Here is a 20668-nt window from a genome sequence, read left to right on the forward strand (position 1 = left end):
CTATTCTTACCATTGAGTTATTGCCATAGGGCACTTTCATCCTAGCAATTCAGGGAAGTTGATGCCCAATACCTACAAACTCATATAAAAGACAAACATGTATATATACATATGTATCTAAACTAAATAGAAAATGATGGGGAGTGGTGTAGACACCTAAATTTGGTTACACCGCTTTGGTAATCCTATTTAGTTATCTCTAAAGGCATCATTAATTAAATTCCTATTTAATTAATCCTTTTCCATCCCCTAGCTGATTAATTTAATTAATCATCTATAGTCCTAATTGATAAATCAAATAATCTATTATTTATCAATTAAATCCTTTTCTCTTATCTAATTCCAAAAATCCCCATTTATTAAATAAATCTATTTGATAAATAAAATCCTCAAATTCAAAAACCCCTAACCTATCTCTAATCCTCCATTTAGCCTAATCCACCCCATCCACCCATACTAACCAAGCTTAGCCACTAACTCACCCACCCTCATTAATGCCATCCACTTGCACATCTCTAACATTCCTAATCTAATCATAAACCCAAGCCTAATCCACCCCCTAATGTTGTCACATTCCCTAAACAAGTTTAAGACTTTCCTAAACCAAATCAAAGTTTCCCCTCAAAAATCTCAACCACCAAGTCATGAGTGCTCTTACAAACCATAAAAGACTCTTACAAGCCCACTCATGACTCTTACATCCATCTTCCACACTCTTCCCTCTTCCACACTCATTCCTCTTACATCTCTCTTACATACTCAACCCCACTCATCATGCCTTTAACCAACCCTTTACCCTACCCTCTCACACTCATCCTCCTTGTGACAAGTGTCACCTTCCCATTGGTGCTAAACAAGCACAATCCATGTGCTCCCCTTTGAGTGCATCTTAGCCCTCCTTAACCATCTCCCCATCCTTGCATCTAAGCCCTCCCTCCCTCTATCCCTTGGCCTATAAATTGAATCCCCTCCCAAGCCATTTCAACAAAAATCTTTGAGCTAAAGTTACCATACCAAAGCCATCAATCTTACCCTTATAATGCCAAATTGAGAGCTCACAAAGCTACCAATTTACCATTACCCACCTCCATTGAAGCAACTTTGAGCATCTTGAGCATACATCCACATCAAAGGACACATCTACAAAATCAAGAAAAGCATGGAGTGTTTTCTCCTTTGAGGTTTTGCACTTCTTATTTTTTTTTCTTTGTCTAAACATATATGTGAATTTAGTTTTAGTTTGTGAATGTTTATTTTATTGTTAATGTTCTTTGCATACTAAATCTTGTTCTACATTTTGGCACGCCCAGTGGGACCCCACTATGGATCATTTAATCATCAATTTCTATCTATATGTTGTTTTTCTAACAATCTAATGTTTCTTGTTGTTTGAGTGAGTTGTAGGGTGTTTTTCTTGTTTTTGCAGGTTAGAGAATGCACTTAGGAAGAAGACATACCCTCAAAAAATCCAAAAATAATGAAAAATTAAAAAAATTCTGGAAAAAAATCTGCATTTTTCTAGCTTTTTTCGCGCAGTGTCATCTCCGCAGTTTGGCGTCTACGCCTGTAAACTGTCATCTCCACCAACTACTCTGTCGTCTCCACAACCAAATTGTCATCTCTGCAGATCAGTGTCTTCGCTTGTCTCCTTCTTCTTTTTTGCGCCACAAAATTGACCTGTCATTTTCGCTTCTTTGTTTGTCGTCTCTGCAGATTGGCATCTCCGCAGATTGGCATCTCTGCAGATCAGCATCTCCACAGTTTGGTGTGTGCGCTTGATGAACTGTCATCTTCGCTTGTCTCTGTTGCACTTTTAGAGGTTCCGTAGGATTTAGACCATTTTAAGCATTTTTACACATAGGAAAAACAATAAAAAAAGTTCAAAAAAAATTTCCCATAGTTAAGCTTTCATTTTTGAAGATTTTGGGTAACTAACTAAATTGCTTTTTTTTTCTCATTGCAGGTTGGAGCACATATGGAACCACTAACCATGTTTCTTGTAGGTTCTCATGTCGCTAAAAAATGAACTTGAATGCTTAGCCATTTGTCTTTGAATGCATGTTGCTAAAATGAACTTGAATGGTTAAACACATTTTCCATTGAATGAATGTTGCTCAAAACACACTCTTGAATGCCATGGATTAAAATCAAATTTCCTTGGAATGCATGCTTAAAACAACAAATCCAATCTTGAATGCAAAGGATCAATTAACCATTGCAATATCAAACACTTCATTTGGAGCTTCTAAAATTGAACAAAACAAATCTCTTTTCCACATGCAATTTAGGTAAAGTTTGATTTTTGGACATTTAAGAAACTTTGTTAAGTTAAATACAAATTTGCAAAAATCAATTTGAGTAGTTCCTTGGACTCACCTCTTTTCTAATCACCCATCAATTCAACCATTGGTTGCAATCTCAGCACCACTTATGGGGATGGGTCTACTTGAAAAAGGTGTTAAATTTTCCACAATCTAACTCACTCACTTGGTCTTTGAACGTTTGCTTTAACTTTATCAAAAAATTTAAATGACCAAAACTCTAGATTAAATCGATCACACTTCAAGTTTGGGCACTAAAATTGAATAACAATTGATGTGGAGAGCCTTCGGGCATGCGCTTGAAATCGAATCTCACACACTTTTATTTTGGGCTTAAAACAAACTCACACTCAATATTGAATGTCTTAAAGAAAATCAACCAATACTTGATGTGGAGGGCCTCCGGGCGTGTGAGTTTTCTTTTTTTGACCCTAACTCTTCTTATTGTTTGCATTCTTCGATCGATTTACTTTTTTTGGTGCTTCAAGTTAGAATTGAACATTGTCTCTTAAACATGAGTGCTTGCAAAGTCTAGATTAGCACACATAAGAGTCAGTTGGTAAAAGAACAAGCGTGTTTGTTAGCCCAAGGTCATCCAAGTCTTCTCTCCCCTTTTTGTCTTTCGAGGCCATCTTGGGTGCATAAGATTATGATTCAAAACCTTGTTTCTTTTTAGGAGGCCTTCTTGGGGATTTCATCACCCCTTGGATGACCTCAACTCCAGCGTTCTGGCGGAGTATAAGAATCGGGAGGTGAATCGAAAGACACCTCTCTTGGGATCAAAATTTTGTCACTCGGGCTAAGCCTCAAGGAACTTTATACCCTTGAGAAGTGAAAGAGGAGAAGTGGGTTACCACTCCTCTCGACTGTGTGACATCTTTTTGGTCTCATCTACAGATTTGGGCCTCACGTACCTTGCATATATCAAGGACTCCCTAGCTAAACCAACTGTCAGCCTTGTAGACAACCATCTAGGCTGTTAATGTGTTTGAAGTGACTGGTTGAAACATTTGTAGAACATACATACTCCTTGGAGCAAGTATCACATTTTGAGAACCACAAACTTCTATCTGGGTGTTCCTATCTATTGCTTGATTTTATTTTAATTGTTGAATGAATGTTTTCCAAACTTGGTCAATCATAGCTTAGGGTACACTTAGCATAGTCACTACCTATTTTAGAAGTTGAACAAGTTGAAGAAAAACAACTGAGATCTCTCAAAGCCAAGAAAATTCAAGAATTTATGTCGGAACAACCCAAACCCAAACAAAAGTTTCACAAAGTCAAAATCAAGCCATCTCTGGCATACCAAGAACTTTCAACCAAGAGAAAAGAAATAACACCAAGCCCACGAATTGCCAAACTTCATAAAGCAGAGGACAAAGCTGCTGACGCAGCACTTCAAGAGGCCTGGTTAGAGCACACCATCAAATTTAGCCAACATCTAGGAGTTAATCCTTCTTATGCCTTACCAACTAGGCATGATTTCTATGATTAGACACCCTTGTTTCTCCACATCTTCTTGGATAAGCTTCACCTTAGAGTCATCTTTGTAGAAAAGCCAGCCATCCTAGGTTATTCCCTTAAGCATTATTAGCTCATCCATCTCATTTAGAATCAAACCATCTAGCTAGCAATCCAAAAACTGCACATCTAAGCCTTCAAAATTGTTGTCACCTTGCCAAAAGTTTTCCATTCTTAAAATCTTTCAAATCCACCAATCTCACCAAGGTTATCCCTTTGACAGAGCTTTGTCTAGGGTAATCTAGCTTTGTCACTTTTTATCCCTCATCACCTTGAGCTAAAGGTTGGGATCCACAAGTGGTCAATCTCGTGTTCTTCCTAAAGGATCATTAGTCTATCCTTAAGTTGACACAATCACCACCAAGCTTGCACATAGGAAAGCAGACCTTTTGTGCTTTGGCAACATATCTTTGAAGTTAGAATCCCCAACCCAATCCTCTTTAATTTTTTTCATATAGATTTGCCTCAACCTAGGAAATCATTTGCATAGAAAAGCCTTCCCCCCTTTTGCATCCACCAGCATTTGTTGCATCTCATACCTAGGAGCATTTTACATGCCACCCGTCACTTGCTTAGCCAAGAAGAAAGAAACAATGGAGCCCTATCATTTGGATCAAACAGCATCACCCCCCTTGAGCACTCAGCCATCCTTCAGCCCAAAGAAAGCTATGCCATCACCTACTGACATTGAAGCTTTCATGAACCAACCAGGAAATGCAGTATTGGTAAACGCCATTATAGACAAGAACAAAGAGACAATCATGGTTAATTTTTGAAGGGACAATGTAGGAACCTTTGACTTTGGAAGACCCCCTCCATTATCAGATCCATCTCACCCATTGTTTGGGTAGCTGCCACCACCCATAGGCTCTTATGATCCAAATTATCCTCAATATATGCCAAAAGAAGAGCCTCTAGCCAATCCATATGATTCAATAGACCCAAACATACCATCATCCACCCAAGTTGAAATCTCCATGCCACAAGCCAATCCAGCCACCACCACTCCATCCTTGGTTCATACCTCTCTGCTCCGAACCCCCTTTACCCAAAACTTCTCACCATTCACCCCCTTCACTATTGCTACTGCTGCTCCCTAACCCAGCCTTCCAAATCCACCCATCTCCCAAATCAGTGCTAGCATCTTTGGCCAACATACAACAGGGATGCCACCCATGGGGCCAAGTAATCAACCTTTCATCACCCCCAGCTTGTTCACCACAGCCCAAAGCACAATCCCATCATTTCCATTAGGTCTTGGGAGCTCAACACCATCAGCCACAAATCTACAAGCTACTACCCTCACTCCAAAAAGCTATCAAATCCCACAAGCTACTGCCAATTTTCTGCCAAGCTCCCAAGTGACCCCAACTCCCGCCACCACTCTACCAAGCTTCCAAATCTAGCCACCAAGCTATCAAACCCCATCAGTTACATTCCCAAGCTTTCAAATCCCACCACCTCCACCACCAACTAATCCATTACCTCCTATTACCAACTACTTTTCAATGCCACTTCTAGGAGGTAATCCACCAATCTAGCCAACCACCAATTATTTGCAAATACCATCCCAAATGGGGGCATAGCCCACATATATTGGTCAAACCCCACAAGCCCCTTGATCCTTTCCCCAAGCCTCACAACCATCTTATACCTTACCTCCACAAAGCAATCCATTTATCCTACAGCCATCTTATGTTCCTCAATCCTAACCTCAAATCCCATATCAACAACAAGACTCGCAGCACATGCAGCAATATGCACCACCTCCCCCTCAGCAACTTGTCATCCACCATGCAGCTACCCAAACAATGTACAATCCCTATCAGAAAATCCCTCACAGCCATCCATATTCAGTGGCCCCATCTAGCGCATACCTACCTCAAGGCACTCCTACATTGGGGGCACCCCAGCCATCACCTATCAATTCAGAATGGGAGCAAATGAAGACAACTCTGAAAGCCATCCAAGAAGGGAATGATCCAAAGACATTCAAGTTTGAGAATGTGTGTCCTTACCCATTTGACAGAGCCATTACCATGACATCATTTCCCAAACACTTTGAGGTACCCAAATTTGACAAATTCAGAGGAAAAGGAGACCCTATCACATATATCAAAGAATTTTACATGCACTGCCAAGACGTAGCATACAATGATTTCTTCCTCTTGTGCCTTTTTCCCAAAAGCTTGGCTAGACCAGCTCTTGAATGTTTTTACAGAATCCCCTATGGCACAATTAAAAACTTTGCTGAATTATCTGAGGCATTTGTAGCCCAATATGCCCATCTTGTTGAAACAGAGCTATCAATAGTTGACCTTGTCCACACTAAGCAAAAAGGTGGAGAAAGCCTTGCTGAATACCTGCAAAGATGGAAAACCCTTACCACTCACATATCCTGCACCTTGCTAGAGCACCATGTGGTGAAAATGTTTATTGATAATGCCCATCCCAGTTTGGCTCACCACATGACCATGAACTATTTGCAGACCTATAAAGATATCAAAGAGAAAGGAATGATCCTTGAACAAGGACTCATTAAAGATGTTGTGGTCAAGATTTACAAAGAGGCCAACCAAAATCAATCACATTCCAATGACAAGTCTAGGTATTGGAACAAAAACAAGCATGTTGCAACAGATGGGCTTACTGACACCAGACATGTGAATATTGTTGGTCCTTCTCAAAACAAGTCTAACCCACCATATCAAACAAACAATCAACAAGCTATCAACTACCAACAACGAAATAACCAAAGCTATCAAAACCATAATACAAGACCCAACTTTCAAGGGTCTAACAATCAAGCTAATGCCATCAATGTAGCTGTAGGGCAAAAGCCCAGATTCCAACCTGCACCTAGAAACTATACACCCCTTGGTGAGCCATTGGATGTCATTTTTGAGAAATTGGCTAAGGAAAACCTCATCAAATTTCCTCCTACCCAGCAAGTTGACCCAAGCCAATCCAAAGCTACATGGTACAAAGATAATGAGTATTGCAAATTTCATAGAGTAAACGGTCACACCACCCTCAGATGCATGAAACTGAAAGATTATGTACAGGACCTCATTGATTGAAAAGAAAAGAAATCACCGTTGGTGCCCAAACCTCTCCCAATGCAGGCTTACAGATTTATCAAAATGCTTTTCCTCCACACAACAACCAAAATCTTGGAAAAGCACCTATCCAAAACAACAAAAACACCAACAACCGCCTGCCAAACCAATAGCATGGGAAGAACAATGACCACACTTCATCCTATATAGACTATGGTAGCCTTATAGGTTGTATATCCAAGAAAGAGCCTTATGTCAATGTTATCAATATCCAAGGACCAGACAATGAGTGTGCAGTCACCACTCGAAGAGCACGATTTAACATTGTAGGCCCACCAGTTTCATCAGCACCACCAGCTCCATCAAAAAGCTAGTACAATATCTTGGAACACCTTGGGAACATGCCAGCCCAAATCTCCATTTTAGACCTTCTCCGGACTAGTCCTGTGTACAAAGACATCCTTGACAGTGCTCTCATAGAATCTTGTGTCCCTTCTGATATCAATGCTACTAATTTTTGTAATCTCGTCGAACACCTATCCTCCTCATGTGCCCTATCAATCAAACCCACCGACATACCCGCAGTCGAGCCAGATAACACCCTTTCGCTTCGCATAGCCATCATGGTATCCAATTTTTCCATGAAAAGAGTAATGATAGATAATGGATCAGCCTTGAACATTTGCACCCTAAAATTCATAAAACAAGCTGGGTATACTGAGGCAGATATGAACAGTGAAGTTATCACCATCAACGCTTATGACAACTTGGAAAGAACCACAGAAGGAACTATTTTGCTTCCCATCAAGGTTGGGCCAGTCATCCAAGAGACAATTTGCCATGTTGTTGATCTAAACCTACCATTTAACATCCTCCTCGGTCGCCCATGGATTCACGCTATGAAGGCTATTCCATCCACCTACCATCAGTGCATCAAATTTCTGCATCAGGGCACTGAGGTAACCATCCATGCTGATCCAGAACCCTTTGCTTACTGCAATGCAGTTGAAGCTTCATATACAAACCATTTCCCTAGAATAGACATCAACACAGCCATCGCTAGCTCATCCCACACTTGTAATGATGCAGAAACCATCCTCGCCTCCACCCTATCTATCGTAAAGATCAACAACAAAGGCTATGGAGAATATAGTTTGTTAGATGCATTTGTTGTCGGAGCAATCCCACTTGATCCACATACCCATGGATGGCCGACATATCACAAAGATAAGGAGATTCCACCTCCTCAATACAAACAGTTTGGCCCAACCACCTTTGTGTCCTCAAAAGTCCCTCTTCATGAAGAGCTCACTCCAGATATCAACAATTGGTTACATAAGGATGCACCTCCAAGAAATCAAGCACACCTTGATCACTTCAACCAGAAGTATCCCCAAGAACATAAGCTCATCACTGAAAAATGGAATTATCAAGGTGGTGGACTAAGACTAGAAGAAAGGGGCATGCAATGTCCCATCAAAGCACATAAGTGGGAAATGAAGTCAGGTCTTGGCTTTGGCATACCCACAACTGGGAGCACCAATGAGAATGGTCACACTTTTTCAAACATCCCCCGTGACCTTGTAAAAATCAAGGACATTCCTGAGGAAGTTGAAAAGAGAGCCTACGACAATATCCCAGACCAAATCTTCCTACGAGACTCTGTTCTCCAAGAACTATCCATCCATCTCATTGACCTACCACTCGCTCATCCACAACTCATAGATTGGGACCAACCAAGTGTCATACACATTGATGAATTTGCATCAAAGGAAGCGCTTCTAAGATTCATGGGAGCTGAAACACCTCACAAGCAGACAAAGCCAGATTCTGCCTATATCTATAAGCTAGATCCCAAGGGGTATTTTGGAGAAAATCCCCAACCTAGTTCCGATGCACCCAAAACTAGAACTAAGGTGAAACTAGGACTAGCTAAGGCAATGAAGAAAGCCCCTCAGCAAGAAAATCCAGAGCCACAAGCAGAACATGAGGATTTAGTATTGCCTCCTCAAGATAATCGACCAGAGGTGTCTTCTATTCTAATAGAGGATACTAGTGAAGTCAACATCGGTTCTTCAGAGATCCCCAGACTTGTTCATATTGTTGCATCCCTATCACAAGACCAAGCTGATCTCCTCATTGAGGTCTTAAGAGAGAACATTGGCTGATTTGCATGGTCATATCAAGAAATGTCAGGACTTGATCCAAAGCTTGTAGTTCATCATGTTGCGGTCGATCCAAAGATCAAGCCCGTTAGACAAAATCTTAGAAAAATGCACCCCAAGGTGGCATTACTGGTCAAAGCTGAATTAGAAAGAATGTTAGTTGCTAAGGTTATCCGACCTATCAACTACTCAAAGTGGATCTCCAACATGGTCCCTGTCACTAAGCCTTCCGGTCACATCAGAATCTACACTGATTTTAGAGATCTAAACAAAGCTTGCCCAAAAGATGATTTTCCCTTACCCAATATAGATATGATTGTAGATCTTATAGCTAGACATGAAATTCTATCCCTTATGGATGGATTTTCTGGGTATAATCAGATCAAGATTGCAGAAGAGTATCAGCATAAGACAGCATTCGCTACCCCTTGGGGAACCTTTTGCTACACCATGATGCCTTTTGGCCTAAAGAATGCTGGGGCTACCTATCAAAGAGCTATGACACCCATTTTCCATGATCTTATCCATAGCATTTTGGAGGATTATGTGGACAATATCCTAGTCAAATCTCACACCTTCATGGATCATCTTGCTGACATGGAGAAAGTCTTTGATAGGTTAGCCCAATATCATCTCATGCTAAATCCCAAGAAGTGTGTCTTTGCGGTCACATCTGGCAAGCTTCTAGGCTTCATAGTTTCTAAACGAGGTATAGAGATCGACCCCAAAAAGGTAAAGGCTATCTTAGACATGCCTCCTCCCCAGACACTGTGACAGCTTCACTCTCTTCAGGGAAAGCTTCAATCTGTCTGGCACTTCATCTCCCAGCTTGCAGATAAGTGTAAACCATTTTCACATTTACTAAAGAAGGATGAGAACTTCAAGTGGGATCCTTTATGTCAGCGCAGCTTCGATCAGCTCAAGTAGTATCTAGCCAATCCCCCTATCTTGGTTCCACTAGTTCTTGGTCATCCCTTGATTTTGTACATATAAGCAACGCCTACTGCTCTAGGGGCACTTCTAGCATAGCTTGATGACTATGATAGAGAAAGAGCCATCTACTATATTAGTAGAACCCTAGTTGGTTATGAACTGAATTACACTCCTATGGAAAAAGCTTGTTTGGCAGTTATTTTCTCAACTCAAAAGCTTTGCCACTACATGCTAAGTCATACCATCCAACTAGTATCCAAAATTGATCCTCTCAATTATATGCTCTCTAGAACAGCACTCACAGGATGGCTAGAAAAATGGGTTATGTTACTAAGTGAGTTTGACATCCAGTATGTCGATAGAAAGGCAATCAAAGGGAAAGCTATAGCAGATCACCTAGCTGATGCACCTCTAGTAGATGCATATCCTTTGCTCACTGAATTTCCAGATGAGCATATCTACCTAGTTGAAGAATAGCCCCCATGGAAGCTTTATTTTGATGGCTCATACACATCTCATGGATTAGGGGCAGGAATATTGTTGGTTACACCTCAAGGAGATTACATTCTAAAAGCCTTCAAGCTACAATTCCCTAGCACCAACAATATAGCAGAATATGAAGCTCTTGTAGCAGGATTAAAGATAGTTGCAGAATGGAACATCACTGAGTTACAAATCTTTGGTGATTCCCAGCTCATCATCAAGCACGTCCTAAATGAATATCAAACCAAAGATGAAAAGCTATTACCCTACAAAGAGCTAGTTGATCAGCTAACCCAACATTTTACAAAGCTTTAGTTTACACAAGTACCTCAAATGCAGAACAAAGCAGTAGATGCTATGGCTACTATCGGCTCACTCTTGGAAATTCCAAAAGAAGCTACACAGTATGAGTTTTTAGTCAAGCAGCTCCTCACACCCGCCTATGCGAATGAGGATTCAAACCGTGTTTGTATCTTGGTTGGTCCCCAATCCCCTTGGTACCATGAAATTCATGCTTACCTTAAAGATGGTATCATATCCCCTCACCTCACACATACCCAATGCCAAAACCTTATCCAAAAATCATCCCACTATGTTATCATAGCCAATACCGTATATCGTCGAGGTTATCACGATACTCTCTCTCGATGTTTAGATGAAAACAAGGCCACGATGGCATTAAAAGAAGTACATTCTGGACTTTGTGGTGCCCACACAAGTGGTATTGTCCTAGCGCAAAAAATCCTTAGAGCAAGCTACTATTGGCCTACCATTGAAGAAGACTCCTGTGACTTTGTCAGAAAGTGTCTCCCATGTTAGCAACACGCAAATCTTGTGCACGCTCCAGCACAGGATCTCCAGCCTATTGCACCACCTTGGCCTTTTGCTTGTTGGGGCCTTGATCTAGTTGGAACTATCACACCTCTCTCATCTGATGGACATAAATGGATAATAACAGCTACAGACTATTTCACTAAATGGGTGGAAGCAGTCCCCCTAGTCTCAGCTACAGGAGTTCAGGTCTCCAAGTTCATCTTGTACCACATTTTTTGCCACTTCGGCATCCCATCCACCATCTTCACTGACCACGAAGGTAACTTTGAAAATCTCAACATGGAAGAATTATGCACTTCCCTCCACATCCATCACCGCTTTTCTAGCCCATATTTTCCACAAGGTAATGGCCAGGTAGAGGCAACTAACAAAACCCTCCTCAAAATCCTAAAGAAAGTTGTCAATGATTTCGGCCGCGATTGGCACCTACAAATAAATCTAGCCCTATGGGCCTATCGAACCTCCTTTCATACATCCACAGGCACAACTCCATACTCCCTAGTCTATGGTGTCGAAGCAATATTACCTATAGAAGTTGAACTTCCCTCACTACGCATATCTTTGCGAGGGAAAATATCAGATGAAGAATAAAAAGTAGCTTGGCTCACCCAGCTAGATCTCTTAGACAAGAAGAGACAACAAGCCTATGACCATCTCATAGTCTACCAAACTCGTATCAAAAGGAATTTCAACAAGAAGGTGCTCCCATGACACTTTCAGCCAGGTGACATGGTCCTCAAAGAAAATATGAAAGTCCAAGCAGATCAAGAAAAGAAAGGCAAGTTTGAACCTACATGGCTCGGTCCTTATGTTGTCACTGCATCCTTTGGCTCCGGAGCCTATCAGTTATCTACACTAGAAGGAGAACTCTTGAATGATCCCACTAACATCATTCATCTCAAGAAGTTCTATGCTTGAAGATCCTTGGTATACCCAGCTTTTGAAAAATACAAAAAAAATAGTAAAGAGAAATAAGCATCCAATGGTGAAAACTTGGCAATTCAAGCGCCTTGGATAGGTACCTTGGTGAAAACCTGGTAATTCAAGTGCCTTGTGTACTAAAGACTAATCCATTATCTATCACTATCCTATCCCTCATCCATCCATCCACCATCCCATAACACATCTGCTTGTTCCCCTGGTGTTCCAACCAAATATCCAAAATCTAATGAAGCTTGTAAATACCTCTTGTACAGCTTGTAAAATCTTGTACCAAAGCTTGTATTATACCTTGTAAATCTTGTACCAAAGCTTGTATTATACCTTGTAAATCTTGTACCATAGCTTGTATATCCAAATCTTGTCCAAAGCTTGTACCATATTCCAACTTGTAAATAATCTTGTATCCTAGCTTGTATCCTATCACGTGCACACACAGAACCCCATTTTCACTTAAGCTTTTTGCAAACCATCTACCTATCCACCTATCAACTATTATAGACATCCCATCCTTCAAAAACATTTCCATCTCACAAAAAAAAAAATAAACATGAACAAACTTGTACATTTGTAACATATCTTGGTCCGTCAGCTTGTACATCCTCTTTAGCTTAGTACCATTGTATCTATCCAGCTTTCATGTCAGTTCCTCCTTGATCAACATCTTGCACACATCGCACAACCCTTGGTTAGCTATTCCAATGCACCCTATAGCTAGATCTCCTATCACCAAAGTGTTATCCTTCTTAGTTTAGCTTGCCAAATGCATCACTCATCTAGATCCATCAGCTTAGGTGCTCTCCGATAGATCCTTGTAGGATATAGCTTTCCTCATGTCTAATCTTGGTCCGTTAGTACCTCATCCTACCCATCTCGTTGGCAAATGGTTCTCTTTTGGATTTTTACTTTCTTTTGATTTGGGATCTTCCCTTTTGGGTCTTGAAATATCTTTTCCAAGCAATCTCCTTGTTCCCTCCTCAAGGTTGCCACGATCTTCCATATCATGGTATGCTGCAAATGGGGTAATCAGAGAGTAAGGTCTTGATCATGTCTTTTGCTTGTTTTCTTTTTCTTCTTGTGGGTTACCCAGTGTCGTTTCCATGCTGCTTCCTAGGGGATTCATGTGTGATACTGGGGCAATCCTTGCATGTTTGTTTTGAGTCAATTCGTCAGTCCTCTGGATAGTTGGTGAAAATGCCTTGATGTTCTTGGTAACCTTGGCAATTAACCAACAGTCCTATAGCAAATTTAGTGCTCAACTACATGGTGGTACTTCTCTTTAAAGTATCCCCCCGCTCAAAAAGCTTCAATGGATTCCCTTCATCTCCATCATCCCCCATCCATATCCAGCACCTATCCCAGCTTATGCATCAGTATCTCTTTGGATCACTCCTCAGGCTTAGCTTTAGGGATCCACAATCCTAGTCTTAGGGATCCACCAATCAAATCAATCCACCAAGCCTCATCTTTCGAGATCCACAATCCTAGTCCTAGGGATCTTCGAAACCCATCTTCCACCAATCTAACTCTTTGAAATCCTATTGCATCAGCTTTATAATCCCCTCATCCATCTCCCTATCCTAGATTCATTTTTATAGTGCTTCGCTCTTCCATCCTCCCCCCCAATCCTGGAAAGTCTTAAGCTTGCTTTACTCTTGTGCCCCTGATTTCCCTTTATCATTCTCCCGTAGTGAGAGTTTGAGCTAATTCAACCCCTTCTCTTTGCCAACTTGTGTCTTAGCTCATCTCAATTTCTTGTACTTTTCAAGAAGTTTTTGAGCCTCATTTCTCTCCCCACTGCCTTCTTGAGGGGGCATCATCTAAGTCTAGTCTCTCCTCTTCTTATCCGAGACTGGGGCAACCTTGTTACCAAAACATCTTCCTCATGTCCTCTTCATTCAAACTTCTTTGAAATAGTGTTGTCTCAACACTATGTCAAAGAGAGGCAAAATGTAGACACCTAAATTTGATTACACCGCTTTGGTAATCCTATTTAGTTATCTCTAAAGGCATCATTAATTAAATTCCTATTTAATTAATCCTTTTCCATCCTCTAGCTGATTAATTTAATTAATCATCTATAGTCCTAATTGATAAATCAAATAATCTATTATTTATCAATTAAATCTTTTTCTCTTATCTAATTCCAAAAATCCCCATTTATTAAATAAATCTATTTGATAAATAAAATCCTCAAATTCAAAAACCCCTAACCTATCTCTAATCCTCCATTTAGCCTAATCCACCCCATCCACCCATACTAACCAAGCTTAGCCACTAACTCACCCACCCTCATTAATGCCATCCACTTGCACATCTCTAACATTCCTAATCTAATCCTAAACCCAAGCCTAATCCACCCCCTAATGTTGTCACATTTCCTAAACAAGTTTAAGACTTTCCTAAACCAAATCAAAGTCTCCCCTCAAAAATCCCAACCACCAAGTCATGAGTGCTCTTACAAACCATAAAAGACTCTTACAAGCCCACTCATGACTCTTACATCCATCTTCCACACTCTTCCCTCTTCCACACTCATTCCTCTTACATCTCTCTTACATACTCAACCCCACTCATCATGCCTTTAACCAACCCTTTACCCTACCCTCTCACACTCATCCTCCTTGTGACAAGTGTCACCTTCCCATTGGTGCTAAACAAGCACAATCCATGTGCTCCCCTTTGAGTGCATCTTAGCCCTCCTTAACCATCTCCCCATCCTTGCATCTAAGCCCTCCATCCCTCTACCCCTTGGCCTATAAATTGAATCCCCTCCCAAGCCATTTCAACAACAATCTTTGAGCTAAAGTTACCATGCTATTTTGAGAACCAAAGCCATCAATCTTACCCTTATAATGCCAAATTGAGAGCTCACAAAGCTACCAATTTGCCATTACCCACCTCCATTTAAGAAGCTTTAAGCATCTTGAGCATACATCCACATCAAAGGACACATCTACAAAATCAAGAAAAGCCTGGAGTGTTTTCTCCTTTGAGGTTTTGCACTTCTTATTTGCTTTTCTTTGTCTAAACATATATGTGAATTTAGTTTTAGTTTGTGAATGTTTACTTTATTGTTAATGGTCTTTGCATACTAAATCTTGTTCTACAAGTGGTACATCATGTAGATCTGACTAGTAGGTGACTACAATTCCCTCCCTCAACCATATAAGACACATCAAACATAAATATAAAACTCTCACACACACCATACACATGCAAGTATGGGGTATTAATAATAGTAAATCCTAAATATAAATAGCGTCATATTCTAACATGAATATCTCATTATCATGACGATATAATAAACATCTTTTTAGTACACACCATATGACATTATCATAAAAGTAATTTCATTAACTAACCAAGAGAAATTAAAGCATCCTCAACACCATTAGGAAATTGTTACACCTTGACATAATCAATTGCTCAACATATCAAAGTATTGCATTTCAAATATCAAATAAGGGATAACACATCTATGGAAGAGTCATATAGAAATTTAATAACTAAGTCTACAATGGTAGAAAAGGAGGGGTATTACAATGCACAAATACATTACCAACTTAACAAATAATAAATCAATAATGATAACTGAAGAATGCATCTAGACATATGAGACAATGCATCTTTATTTTATTTTCGAAGATATAAAAATTTGATACTTTTGAACATAATGTAAATCCAAAAATCTCTAAAGAAATTTCTCCATAATATCCCTTTTATGTGAGAAGTTATCCATCCTTTTACATATCAAATGGCCTTGTATTTATAAACTCTCCTAGTAACTAATTAGGATAACTTCCTATTAGTTCGATCATTTTTCGGAGTCGCCTTGTTTGGTTTTCATTTTAATTTTGAACATATGACTTTGACTCATTCTCAGTGTGAATCTTACAAGTGTATATCCTACAAAGTTGCCCTTAGTCAGTCCTAACTCTTAGCCAATTCTTGGTGGATCAAATCTTGATACTTTGACGGGTCTTGAACCTTTTTACTCTTGAAATTATTTGAAAATTTGAACCTAGTTCAAACTGGTTCAACGCTGCAAAAATAGTTGCAATAGGAAAAGTGGTGGGACCCAAAAGGAGAAAGTGGTGGTAACATCTATAGCTAGACACAGTGAATATCGAGGTGGTATCTTGACACATCACCTAATGATGTAAGCAACAAAAAGGTGATTTTGGAACAATGAATAAGGCAATTATGAGAAAGTGCATCAACCTATACAAAATCATTAAATGTTAAGTGTGTGTAGACAAGTAGTGACATAAGGCACAAAATCCTAAGGAAGGTGACCATGTGTAAGATTAATGATGATTAATTAAGGTGTAAAAGGTGAAAAGACATCCATTTATGGAAATTACCTTGAGCATTCTTGTTATACAATACTTTAAGGTGAGAAAATATTTCCAAATCCTACCTTCACAATTTACTCATAAGGTTTGGCATTTTAAAAAATCTTGTTCTCAAAATGGTAAGTTCATTCTTACTCTAAGTGTTAGCTGTGGAGAATGCAAGACAAGAGGTTCATGAGGTTCAATAAGGCTTGTCACTATGAATTCAAGGTCAACTTTCAATAATCCTTTCATACAACTTTCAATTCTCAATAGTTTCTCTTTGAGCTAGTTTGGAGTTGTGATTTTTCTTTGGGGTTTGGAAAGTATGAGGTCTTCTCTTCATTTTTTTGGATATAACACCAATAAGAATTGCAAAGGTCCCCTACTGACTAATACAAACTCAAAAGGACTTAATGTTGATGACACCTATGATAAAATGCAAGAAAATGTAGAGGGTGAATTCATGGGTGAAATCCTAGATAATGGTTTATTACTAGATGCAACCTTTCTTCAAGTTGTTGTAAGCCCTAAATTAGTTCAAGAATGTATAACCATTATGATAACATGTCTTGATGTATTAGAAAGAATGATGGAATTTTCTTGTTCTTAGTTACCAAGGACACAATAATGTTTATGTTTAAATTACCCAATGTGACATTTGTCATCTTCACTCCAACTCAGTCCTATATCAGATTTAGTGAAACCCTTGATAATTACTACTCTATCATATCTCATAATTGGACCAAAAGTTTCTATAAAGGTGGTTAACAACTCCCAAAGAGCTTGAATAAAGATCACATGAAACCTTACATCCATGATCTTGAAGGATTTGCGTAATACAAATCCACAAAGCCTGAAGAATACTTGCATGCAAGAACCTGTCACAAAGAAGAAAAAGACAAGAAGAGACAAGTTTTTTTTCTCAAAAAATATGGAAATTGTATTCTCAAAAATGAAAAAGATAATGAATAATTACAAAATATCAATCCTTATAGAAGGATATTGAAAACCTAAAAGGGAAACCCTAAGAGGCAAATGACATTTAATAATTACTAATTAATTATTAAATGGAAATGAAAAGTTCATAAAGTGAAATCTTACGAAGGGAGTAAAAATGATTTAATAAGTTAAATTAAATTAACTCTTTACTCTAACATCCCCCCTTGAGATGAGCAACAATGTAACTACAAATAATAGAAAAAGAGTAAGGAAACTACAATGCAATGTAGAAAGCAAACTTGGGTTCCAACAACAAGGCCTGATGAGGTACCCAATCACAACCAAATCTCTATGAAATAGAGAAATAGAGAAAACTCACTGGGAAAAACTCTACTCCAAAAAGAGATAGCAATAAAAGAAGGAAGGAATGACTCATCACTAAGACCCCCCAATGACAACTTCCTTCACTCCAAGCATAGAACGCAACTAAAGATACTATGGGGATGTAAATGGTTTAGTGAAGATGTCTACAACCTCCTCAATAGTGCAAATGTACTCCAAGCTCAAAGCACCATCCTAAATTAGATGCCTGATGAAGTGCATGTAAAGCTCTATGTGCTTGGTCTACTGATGCTCAACTAGGTTGCAGTAAATGTGTATAACACTCTACTTGTCACACCATAGAAAGGTGGGACTATCAAGAGGAAATCCAAACTTTCTCATTAGCTGTCAAAGCCAAAAAACCTCCTGACTAGCTAGTACATTTACCTTATACTCTGCCTTTGTAGATGATAATGCATGAGCATGTTGCTTCTTGCAAGACCATGTGATAGGACTAGAACCAAGATAGCAAAAAAATCTATAAGTAGACTTGAGATCATCAATATCGCCAACCCAATCTCAGTCTATGTAACCAACAATGTGAGGATCCCCTGATGTATAGTGAATGACATAACATGCAGTACCCCAAATGTAGCTCAAGATATGTTTGGAAGCTTGCCAATTACTCTCATGTGGATTATTGGAGAATTGAGAGACAAGTCCAACTGCAAAGGAAATATTAGGATGTGTGTGTGTCAGGTACAACAAACTACCCACAAGCTATCTGTATAAAGTGGTGAAACTAGAACTACAGTAGTGGGCACAAGGCTTATCTATAGAGAGGAAGGAGTTTTTGTAGGGATGTGGTAAACTCGATCTAAAGAAGAGTGGTAGGTGGTCCCGTGAGGGGTAAAGTTCCCAACTATAATAGTTAGTTAAGCATGCTCGCTATCACGTATATAATCTAGCCCCTCCCACCCCTACTATTCTATAGGCAACAATGCTAGATAGGGTGTTGGGATGCAAAGTGCATGAATGTAGACCTCCCCCCATGAACACCCCCCCAACACAATTCAGTGGCATGGTGCCCTACAATAAGATAATCTACTCGAAGGTTTGTCATAGGTTCTCCCCCCTACTATTTTAAGGTGACTGCATGAATAGCTCTGACTGAATAAGAAAAAGCTATCTCATCTTAAGACTGACAACCTGTAGGTCCAAAAAATAGTGTAGAAGTCCAAGGTATATCATCTCAAACTACTCTCTCAATTCTTGCTAAACACTCTGTATCACATCAAGGAGACTGAGCTACTTGTAATGATGAGATCACCTACATAAAGAACAAGTATCAATAAGTCATCCCCATGATATTGAATGAAAACTTTAGGATTAGAATGACACTGAGTGAACTATGAAGCAAGTAAGAAGGAATCCATCTTCTCATATCAATCTTGAGCGACCTAAATGAGACCATATAAAGAACTCTAAAGTATGCTTTCTAATAAAGAGTCCTACGCAAAACTATGAGGCTTCTCCATATAGATCTCCTCATGAGGTCTCCATGGAAAAAAGAACTCTTCACATCCATCTGATAAATTGTCCATCCATGTGAAGCTGCAAGAGAGAGTACAAGGCAAATAGAATTCATCTTGGAAACAATGGAAAAGGTCTTGAAGTAATCAATACCCTCAACTTGTGAAAAAACCTTTGCAACAAGATGTTCTCTGTACCTATCAATAGAACCATCTGCTACATACTTGGTATGACACCAAACCAAATTTCTTCCTTTTGAGAGAGGAAAAAGATCCCATATGTGGTTCTTCATCAAAAAAGATTACTCCTCATCCATAGCCCTATCCCACTCTAAGTGTCCTATCACCTATGAAAAATTATATGCATCATCTGAAATGGCATGAATTAAGAGGCCAATACCTACGATTTGAGTACGAGTGTGATGAGCATTGGTAAGATCACCTGCTAGAGGTCTTTTTGCATCAATAGTATCATAAGCCCATGGAGATATTCCTAAGAGGATGCATAATCCTATGGAGGAGTAGTGGGAGTACTAGGTAGTGAGGAAGAAGGTAGTGATGGTGGGTCCATTCGGGGATAACACTCATCAAACTAAACATCTTGATGAAATAAGACATCTCTAGAATTAGGATCAAACAACATGTATGCCTTCACATCCTCACAGTAGCCAACAAAGATGAGTAGTTAGCTCTTCCTCTCCATGGCTTTCTGCTGAGCATCTGGAATAAATTTCCAAGCCTCACTACCAAAAATGTGGAAAGTAGAAACACAGGCTTGACATGAGTCCAAGCCTCCTCAGAAGTCAAGTATCACAATGCCTTATGAAGCATTTGATTTTGAATATAGTTGGCACAATTGATAGCTTCAACCCAAAATGAAGATCTCATAGCTCAAGACTAAATCATGTAATTGGCCATCTCCCCTAATGTTGTGTTCTTTTTTTTTGAAACCCCATTTTGTTGAGGGGTATGGGGAACTGTGAACTAATGTTGTAAACCATGCTTAGTGCAAAAATCTATGAAAGATTGATTCACATATTCTCCCCCATTATTAGTTCATATATGCCTAACAGAAAGACCAAACTTCTTTTTTTGAAATGCCTTAAAGATCTTAAATGAATCAAAGACATCAAACTTGTACTTCAAAAAGTACACCAATGTACATCTAGAGAAGTCATCTATGAAGGTGAGCACATATCAAGCACCTAAAAAATATGGAGTGGGAAATGACATAAGATCATTGTGAATCAACTCCAATGGTGCCTTAGCATATGTGGA

The sequence above is a fragment of the Cupressus sempervirens genome, chromosome 3 (assembly GCF_028749045.1).
Source record: "Cupressus sempervirens isolate cs-2001-9-10 chromosome 3, ASM2874904v1, whole genome shotgun sequence".
Classification (NCBI taxonomy): Eukaryota; Viridiplantae; Streptophyta; class Pinopsida; order Cupressales; family Cupressaceae; genus Cupressus; species Cupressus sempervirens.